Source organism: Notolabrus celidotus, chromosome 15 (assembly GCF_009762535.1).
Source record: "Notolabrus celidotus isolate fNotCel1 chromosome 15, fNotCel1.pri, whole genome shotgun sequence".
NCBI lineage: Eukaryota > Metazoa > Chordata > Actinopteri > Labriformes > Labridae > Notolabrus > Notolabrus celidotus.
This window is the reverse complement of record NC_048286.1, coordinates 15,006,071-15,015,090: the sequence shown is the minus strand read 5'-3', so window position 1 is coordinate 15,015,090 and position 9,020 is coordinate 15,006,071. Positions and strand designations below refer to the sequence as shown.

General features: G+C 38.0%; 1 long non-coding RNA gene across 1 annotated transcript; it reads left to right on the top strand.

Moving 5' to 3' along the window:
- The first annotated feature begins 3,639 nt into the window (after positions 1 to 3,639).
- LOC117827350 lies at positions 3,640 to 7,782 on the top strand. Its single transcript, XR_004634193.1, has 3 exons — positions 3,640 to 3,752; positions 4,258 to 4,340; positions 7,340 to 7,782. It is a non-coding gene; the product is annotated as an uncharacterized LOC117827350 (long non-coding RNA).
- The last annotated feature ends 1,238 nt before the right edge of the window (positions 7,783 to 9,020 follow it).

Here is a 9,020-nt window from a genome sequence, read left to right as displayed (position 1 = left end):
AGGCCTCAGCATAATGTTGTTTTTTATTTAACAATTATTTAGGGGGTGAATCTATGATTTATTTGGGCCTAAAAATGTCAGAAAATTGTGTTAACTACACATTTGAAGATATGTGAAATTCTAAGACTATTATTTTGATATCAGTCAGTCTTTAATGAAAAAAAATGATCGGTTCCCTTTATTCAAGTGGAAAAAAACAAAACGGAAGAACACTTTTGGCAATTTTGCATAAAGGTACTAAAGTGATGAATCAATTATCAAAAAAATGCTGATTTTTGTTGAATGTGTAAAGGCAATTATTTTTACCATTAAAATTTCACATATTTTTGACAAACATTAAATAAGATATACCTTTTTCAGCTCAGCCGGATCAGGAGCTGCAATTACTGCACAAGCACGATAAAAGAGGAACACACTTACTCTTTATAGTGTTGGGAATCTGCTCTGTCTTGTTAAAAACCTGAGTTATTTGTCGAAAACATGCTTTTCTGCAGCTCATGCTTCATAGAAAGTAAAGGGTTCCCTCTGACAAGTAATTACGTCAAGAGCAAACATTCCCAAAGGCAATAATTACTGCTGAACTCATAACACACAATGACGCCCCAAGGCCCAGGATCTAATATGAACGTTGGCACCCCTTGTTGTGCCGTTTACCCAGTTGTCTGCTTTGATGACTCACATACTTACACAGTTTTTCTTATTAAATTGTGTGCAATTGTGGGCATACACATGACACTTGGCCCTCAGTATTTCCTCTTTGTCTTTTTATTCTGTGGACTGATGTTCAGGAGGCATATTATACATGCTATCCTACCCAAGGAAAAATATAAGAACTCATTTTCCCTGAGAGAACAATTTTTTTTTTCAGACACATACATTATCCAGTGGTAAGACTTCCAGATGCAGCCAGGCTGTATATCCTCTTGATGTTGAAATGAATCTTTTTTGACTATGACTTCGCCTTCAAGATTTGCTGTTCCTCTAGGAAATATATGCCCAGTTCATCCAGGACAGATCCCTCTTCCCCCCTCTGGAAATAAGCTATAACACAAGCCCTGTCCTCCCCATTTCCCCTGAATGCCTTCAAGGACTCCACTATATCTCACACTCCCCATGTCCGAATTTGAACTATGTTTATCACAATTCAACCACAGTCAGGAGATTCTGTCAAAATCAATACTCAATAGGGCTCAGTCAGAAAAATGAAAGTGAAATGACCATCGTGTTCTGGCCCATGTGGAAGATTGACATGCAGCATTTGGAGTCTGCAGTATGAAGGACTGCTTCCTCTTTTTTGCGTGAGGTTGTCAGAGGCAGCTCCGGGTTTAAGCTTCAGGGGCTTTGTGAGGTTGTTAAAAATGTTCCTGTTCACTTTTCCAGCTGCAGCCTTTTAACGGTGCATTAAACGATGGTTCCCCCCTGAAAAGTCACCAGGGAAAACAAGAAATGCTGTTTGAAAATCAAGGGAGGGTCAAGAACAATCCTTATGCACTATTAAATCTTTTTTTTCTTCATTTTTTGGAGATAGATGGATGTGCAAAGAGGAAATCCAGATATATATTTTAAAGGACATCTTAAATAGGAAGCGATTATGGGCTTAGGCTATTTTAGATATATGTTTATGTGCAGTATTTGTCAGCTATTACAATGTCTTCCATTACCAGAATTATATTTCATATCATAAATTATGATACAGCACTACTGTCTGACTGTATCTGTGCTATTTAAAAAAAAAAAGAGTCATAGTTGAAGGGAAAAACATTAAAAAACAATCTCTGCTCACAATGTTATATTTTAATTTACATTCATTATGAATTCAGCAGAGGCTTTTACTTATGGCAACATCTGATTCTAGAAAGGATTTCTTCATATAAAGGCAGGCATCTTTTTATAGGCATGTTTTTTGCTTTTAATTTTAACAGAACTTGCATAATTGTATTATTACTGCATGTTAAACATTTACAGTTCACTCTTAAATTAAAAGAATGAGTAAGCATAGTTTGAAAATTGTTCGCTAAAACACTCTAAACACTCATAGTCTGCTGATATTAAACAGTTACTATATGGTTTAAATACTCCCTTTAGCATGTGAGCATAACAATATTTACTAATAAACAGGACAGATAAAGCTAAGCTAAAGAGTGACTGCTTACAATAGCTAATTAGCCCAGTACTCAAGCAAAGAGCAATGCTAAACCAAAAGGCTAGTTTAGACTAAGCTATGGTAGTGACAGAAAACCTGAAATAATAATATTTTCTAAGAAGCACTTGTAACAAATTATGTCTAAAATTACTTTTGCAGTTCAAATTATTTGATCAATTTAAATGGTTTAAACCAAGATCTATAAGTGGTCGCAAAGTCATTCGAAACAAGAATATCTTCACATTATTTTATAGAAAGTCACCCTATAGCTTGTTAAGATAATTTAGTCTGTGTTTGATCCATAGGCACTTCAATGCCTCAAGCCATTCTAGTGGCAAAGAAAAAAGCTCAGTTTTGCATTTTATGTAATATTCATGATTTTGTTGCTTATGAGTGTAAAACCCATTCATTTCCATGCATCTTTTTCTACAGCACATACTGTAAATTTGATCTTTTTTTTGGTTGGTATAAACCAAAAACGGTACCGTTACCAGCACTTTGTACCTCTCTTATTTCCTCCAGAAGGTTATATTCAGTTAGGGTCACATTACAGGGCATTCACATTCTCAGCACTCTTAAAGCTGTGTTGAGTCAAGACCTTTCTCGGTGTCGAAAAAATCAAAGTGATACAGGGAGTATCAGAGGGCGCACAATACAGTCCTTTAGTGAAGTCTAGGGTTTTCCTTTATGTGTTTTCTGAAAAAGACCTCATTCGCCCTTTTTTGCTCTAAGTAAAAGGTGTGAGTGCACCAAATGCACCTCCTTAAGAAGTTTTTTGATAGAAGCTAAATGTGATCAGATTAATCCTGCACCTTGGTTGGTACTTAATTTTGTCACTTCTCTTTAAAAAGCTGGGCCTGCTAACTCTTTATAAATTGCTAAAAAACTAGACTCAGATTTCAGATTTGTGGTTTTTGACTTCTGGTACAGGTATAGCCTATTTCCCAGGGTACAATTAGTGTTCATTTTACGAATTATTTTTTGTTAAACTTTAGAAACTTAAAGGATCATACATAAAAAAAATATTTATATATACCCTCTGGCAGGTTGGCACCCCACCTGCACCCCCTAATGTCTGACTGAAGATTTTGCCCCTGGCTGGGTCCAGGCAGGCAGGAACAAGTGTTTGTCTCTATACTCCTCTGACTGAATGTGAAAGATGTATGGAGGTGTGGGGTGAAAACTTGGAAATTCCTCTGACTGCCTAGAGATTTTTTTGGTCTGATCTCTCAGAACACAGAACACAAAGCAGCGGCTCTGAGTGACTTTACATAAGATAGCATGGATTCTGTACTGTTGCTTTGTGAATCTTTTTTTCTGTTCATAAACTGGAAAAAAAGAAGTGCGGATTTCTTCAGAACAGCACAGTCGATATTTCCCTTCCAATTATTATTTATATTGCATTAAATCTTCAACATTTTGAAATCTTCCCTATCCAGGAAGTCTAGCAAATCTCTGCTCACTTTTCACCAGCACTCTCACTCAAATTCATAAGTCTTTAACAATCAGAAAAGTCTCTTGAGCAGTTGGAGGAAACAGAGTCCAGCTGTGAACCTAAGGACCGGGAACTGTGTGTAAGCCTTTGAGAACAGTGTAGAGCCCGCTTAAGGTAAGGTGTGTCATTCCCATTAGCAGCCTCTGTTTATTTATTTTTCAAGACTTATAGGCGGTCTAATTTCTCTGCCTAACACTCAAGGTAACATTAACCAACTCGATTTTTGAGGAGAAGAAATAGTTCATCACTCTTGTAGTGTGTAAGGTGTGAGAACAATACTGTGCCTAATTACCCCAAAAATCTATCCTGCTTTATAACACCACCGGAGGGTAATTAGACTAACATATCAGCTAGCACTGGAATAAAACTCCAAGCACAGACTCCTGTTTTATCTAATTGAGTATAAAAATGCTAATGTTAGGGTTACTTAATAAACAATCAAATTCATCATATACAACAAGCTGATCATTAACAGAACAGTATCAAGTGAACAGCAATCCATATCCTCACAAAGAGGTTCCTGTTCAAAACGCCACTCATAAAAGACCAAGTTTAAAGTATCTGATCATAAGTTCCACTGCTGTCTCTAGCCTGTAATATGCCAGTGTTGTCATTTCAGTCAGGCAGGAGAAATAATGGGCTTACCTACCAACCTACCCATCAGCCTGCGCACACTCTGTCCTTACATCCATTGTGAATGAGGTAATTCTTTCACAGGCTTAAGCTAGCAACATATATACTCAGACATTTCATAGCAAGATAGCAATTTTAGCTATGACAACCAAGCGCTAGTCTCTTCTTTCAAGTCGTCTCTCTCTCATACACTTGTCCTTCAGCAATATTGAATATGGGGTTCACTTTTCAAAAGCAGCAATGCAGGGTGTTGTTGCACAGAGTTTTTCTCCACTGATGCTTCCTCATACTTAAACAGCATTTTAGCTAGCTAAAAAAGGGTCCTTCACTTGAACTCTTTAGAGGGAAAGTTAGTTCCCAATGTCTTTATGAATGACTGAATGTAAGTTATTTCTGTTTCACTGTTTGGGACTTTCATTGTTCTTTTATTTTTTAAAAGTTATATTTTTTGGGCTTTTTGCCTTTATGACAGGACAGCTGAAGAGAGACAGGAAATGTGGGGAGTAGAGAGGGGGGAAGACATGCAGTACATGGTAGCTGTCGGGAGTCGAACCGGCAACCTCTGCAACGAGGACTACAGCCTCTGTATGTGGGGCGCTTAGACCCACATACAGTTCATTAATCTTAATATAACTTAAATCAGATATTTAAAACAAAACATTGAATTTTTTCGCTCTTGTTCTGAGTGGAAGGAAGTTATGTTATCTAAAAGCACTAGCTGATAATACTTGTACTTTCGTGGTAGAAAATAAGTGACGCATTTTAGTTTTTGAAAATCGTTCTCTCTTTTTTTGGCTCATGACTGAGCCAAAAAGACAACACCCATTTTGGAAAGGTGGCTTGCTTCAGAGAAAAGTACGAAGTTGAACCAGCTGAGGAGCTTCTTTCTGATATTTCATTGCCTTTAAAAGTGTAAGAGCAATAAATTAAAACACATTCTTTGTAGATAGAAGTTCTCAAAAGACCATTTCTTATAGGAAAGTGGATTTTAAACACTATTTACATAGCCAAACCTTCCCCAAACAAATGTCAGAATGAAACATTTGGGGGTTTTGTTTCAGTTTTTCGTTTGTTTCTGTGTTTGTGGGTGTCTCAGAGCTTGTGTGGCTGTCTAAATTCCTAAACCAAATATTATGATGAAATATGAAACTTTGTTGATTTAGTACTTCAGTAAAGGTCATTTGGTGACTACAAGACAGCAATAATAAAACATGTCACCATGTGTACAATCTCATTTCATCACAGCCCAACAGTTTCAAAGCTGAACCTTTATTCAACTTTCTTTTTTATGAACACATCACTTTGATTTTCAAAACCAACGGCCTCAAAAAACATTGCTTTGAGCGTCTTTTGAATGCAACCTCAAGCATGACATTGATTATCTTAGCTTCATAATTATCTCCACATGCTACTGTACCACTGTATTTCACAGTCAGACAAGGCTCCGTACATCCTGGATGACTGATTATTACAACTGTAAGTAAATTAGCTGTGAATAAAGGCCTTTTAAATACAGCATCAGTCAAAGACACCCTGCAGTTTAATGCTGTAAATGTTCTCAGCGATCCCACAGTGAAGTCTTGGGGACAGAAAAAAATTATACAAAGCCACAGTGCCAGTCTGAAAATGACTTAAGGATCTTTTCTGCAAACAAAATTATAACATTCAGTTTTCAGTTTGCACTTTGCATATATATTTCACAAAAACAATAAATTCAGCTGTGCCTCCACTTTGCCTTTTGTTACTTCTCTATAAACTGTTTTGTAAATAAGAAATGCAAAATAGACCAAACGTGTTTGTACACTGTCATGGTTGTGTAAATAATGGCTAAACAGTTTCAGAGATAATAATAATCTCCCGTAAAGAGCTGTAATTATCAATCTAAGAAAAAAAGAGAATAAAACATTAATCAGAAATTGTCTTGAAACTTTGTACCAGACTAGTTTCAGCCAGGAAAAATAAATCTTTTCCTGATTTAATTTAAGATTCTTCTGTCTGAGGTATTTTTTGTGAACCTACTTTCTATGTGAGTTGACATAAAAACACATTGCTTTGAAATAGAATATACAGTGAAAAGGATTATATTTAATGCTGAAGTGTTTTTCACATGTTTGAAGTGGTGCCTGGGAGGACTTACTTGAGAAATGTTCCTCCTTTTTTTTCCCATCCAGTCCTGTATCTTTAAAATTGCAATCATTACATTTTGTCTCAAATGGCCAAAAAACTGTGGGACCAATTGCTTAAACTTTGGAAAATTCCTCTCTTGAGCTTTTGCTAATAGCAGTCATATGTTATGTTTGCGTCCTGGGGGAGTGCATTGCTATTATTTTAACAGAGACAGCCCAACAAAAACACCGGCCTCTGTTGAGTGTTTACTGTATAATGGGCGTGACAGGCTACCTAGGCCCAATTCCAGGGTCACTGCTGGTGTTTCCTACGAGGTATGACACTTTTACTACTGCCAGGCTCGGACTCGGATTGTTTCTGACATCTTCGACTGCTGCTGCTCTCTGTCAGTCTCACAATCTCTCCTCCTTTTTTCTCTCCCTATATCCTCTGCGGCTTCTCTGACTCTCCGTCTCAAACACTCTCTTTTTCTCTCTTTCATTTCCTCACACGCACACCAGCTAGAAATGTTATCACGCCTTTCTCAGCCGGACTCAAAGAGGGCTCTTGAGCATATTTTAAGCCTAAAGTCTTAATCTCTCATAATGGATCCCTTTGTGGCAGTCAAACAGGAAGCCCATATTTCTTTTTTAAAAGCCCTCTTGTTGGAGGGGGTGATAGTTGTGGTGATATCCTAACAAGCGTTAAAACAACAATCTAAAATTAAAAAATTTTCCAGCACAGTTAGATTGCAATAATTGCATCGTGAGAAGATGCAACGAAAGCACAAAAGCTAATTTTAACAGAGCAGCAGGATTTTTTAGGCCAACATTTTGTGGTTACTATATCTGTGCAGCTCTCCCTCAACACGCACAACTATAACACAGCCTAGAAGTGCTGGATGGATTGTGTGCAGAGTCTAGGAGCCTGATTCTGGCTTGTTTTGCTGTTTTTGCATTCAGGAATTCTCTGTCTTCACTGGAGCTTTAAATGCACACAAGGAAGCCGAGTCAGCCCAGGCGATGCAGTGTTGTTCGGTGGGACGGCGGCAGCACAGCCGGAGTGATTCAGATGTTCTTTATCTTCCTGTTGCAGTGAAATGTAGAGGGAATGTAAGCTGTACGTTTACAGAGGCCCTGAGGAAATATAATACTCCTTCTGCATTGTGGCTGTGGTAATGTAATTATGCATAGTTCCTGCACAAGCTAAAGAAAAGATTTCTATTCAAGAATATAAACATCGTCTGCAAGAACGCCTTTTCATTTCAATAGTAATAATGTTTATATTATGTTTCTTTTTCTAAAGCAAGGCCCAGGTGGATAGGTCAATAAGATGATTCAGTAAACAAGTGTAGGATAATTCATGACGAAAAGTATGTATACATAATAAGTGTTCTATCATTTAAAGGTACAAGCTGCATGCAGCCTGCACACACACACACTCACCACATTTTGGTCCATGTGCTCTCTGATCTGATTTTGAATTCAGCAACTTGTTTGATGTCTTTTTGATGATGGACATGAAATAATGTCCAAATCACCAGAGGCTGGAACATCAAACAGATTCAAATGAAAACACGGTAATGTCTTCTTGGACTGAGCCTTATTGCGCCTTCATTTGCCACTGCCCCATGGAAGCTGGGCCTCTAAAAGATAAGCCGATAAATTAAGCACTTTCATCTCCAACAAACTTTGACAAGTTTTTTTATTTGCAACACAATCACTGCATGACTAACATGCTGCATCATAACACAATCAGATAACAAGGGAGGGTAATGTCGAGGACTCAGTGTAGAGTCAAAGGTGGAGGGATTATCTTTGAAGAGGATGAATGACCAGAAATCCTCGCAGCAGGATATGGAGAGCCAGACATGTGCTGCTTGTATCAAGAACCACCTCCAGTCTTATGCGAATAGGATGTGATCATCTATATATTGTTCCATTTCAGAATCCAATGTTCTTTAAAATAATAGGGTGAGAGAGCTAATACAGAGCACAGGTGACTTAGTGATAATGAACCAATATATATGCATCATGCAAAAGCCATCCTTATGCTCTGCAAAGGAAGCTCAGCACATTCATTCATCACATTTTGGTGTGTTATGAAAATGTAGACAGGGAAACTTCCTCTCCCAGAAATGACATCACACACAGTCCTGGAGGGTAAGACTCATGTGAAGCTGATTCTTTAGTGTTTATAATAAAGACGCTTTTCTCAGACATTCCCCCGGCCAGGCTTGAGCAGGTCATCAACTTTGCATGTAATTTGAATTTATAACAGAGAGGTGGCCAAATGTGTGTAAAATTCACACACCGGTTTGGAGTCTCTCTGGGATTTCTGGACGGCTCTGTGTAAACTGAGAAGCTGATGTTCAAACAACAAGGCAGACAGCCATAGTGGACTCAGAGCTTTAGCTTGGCCTCCGTGTCAGTCTCCTGACAGCAAACTGGCACCCAGCTACAGCTAATAAAGTGCACCACCCACATCATGTACTGTACTGTACTTACTGTGTGTGTGTATGTGAGGTGAGGTGTGCGTATGTGTGTGAGCGTATGTGTGTGTGGTCAGCTGGAGCAGGATCCACGGATGAAAGACATATGGAACGCTAAATCTGCTAAATCTATGATGTGTTAAATCTACGAT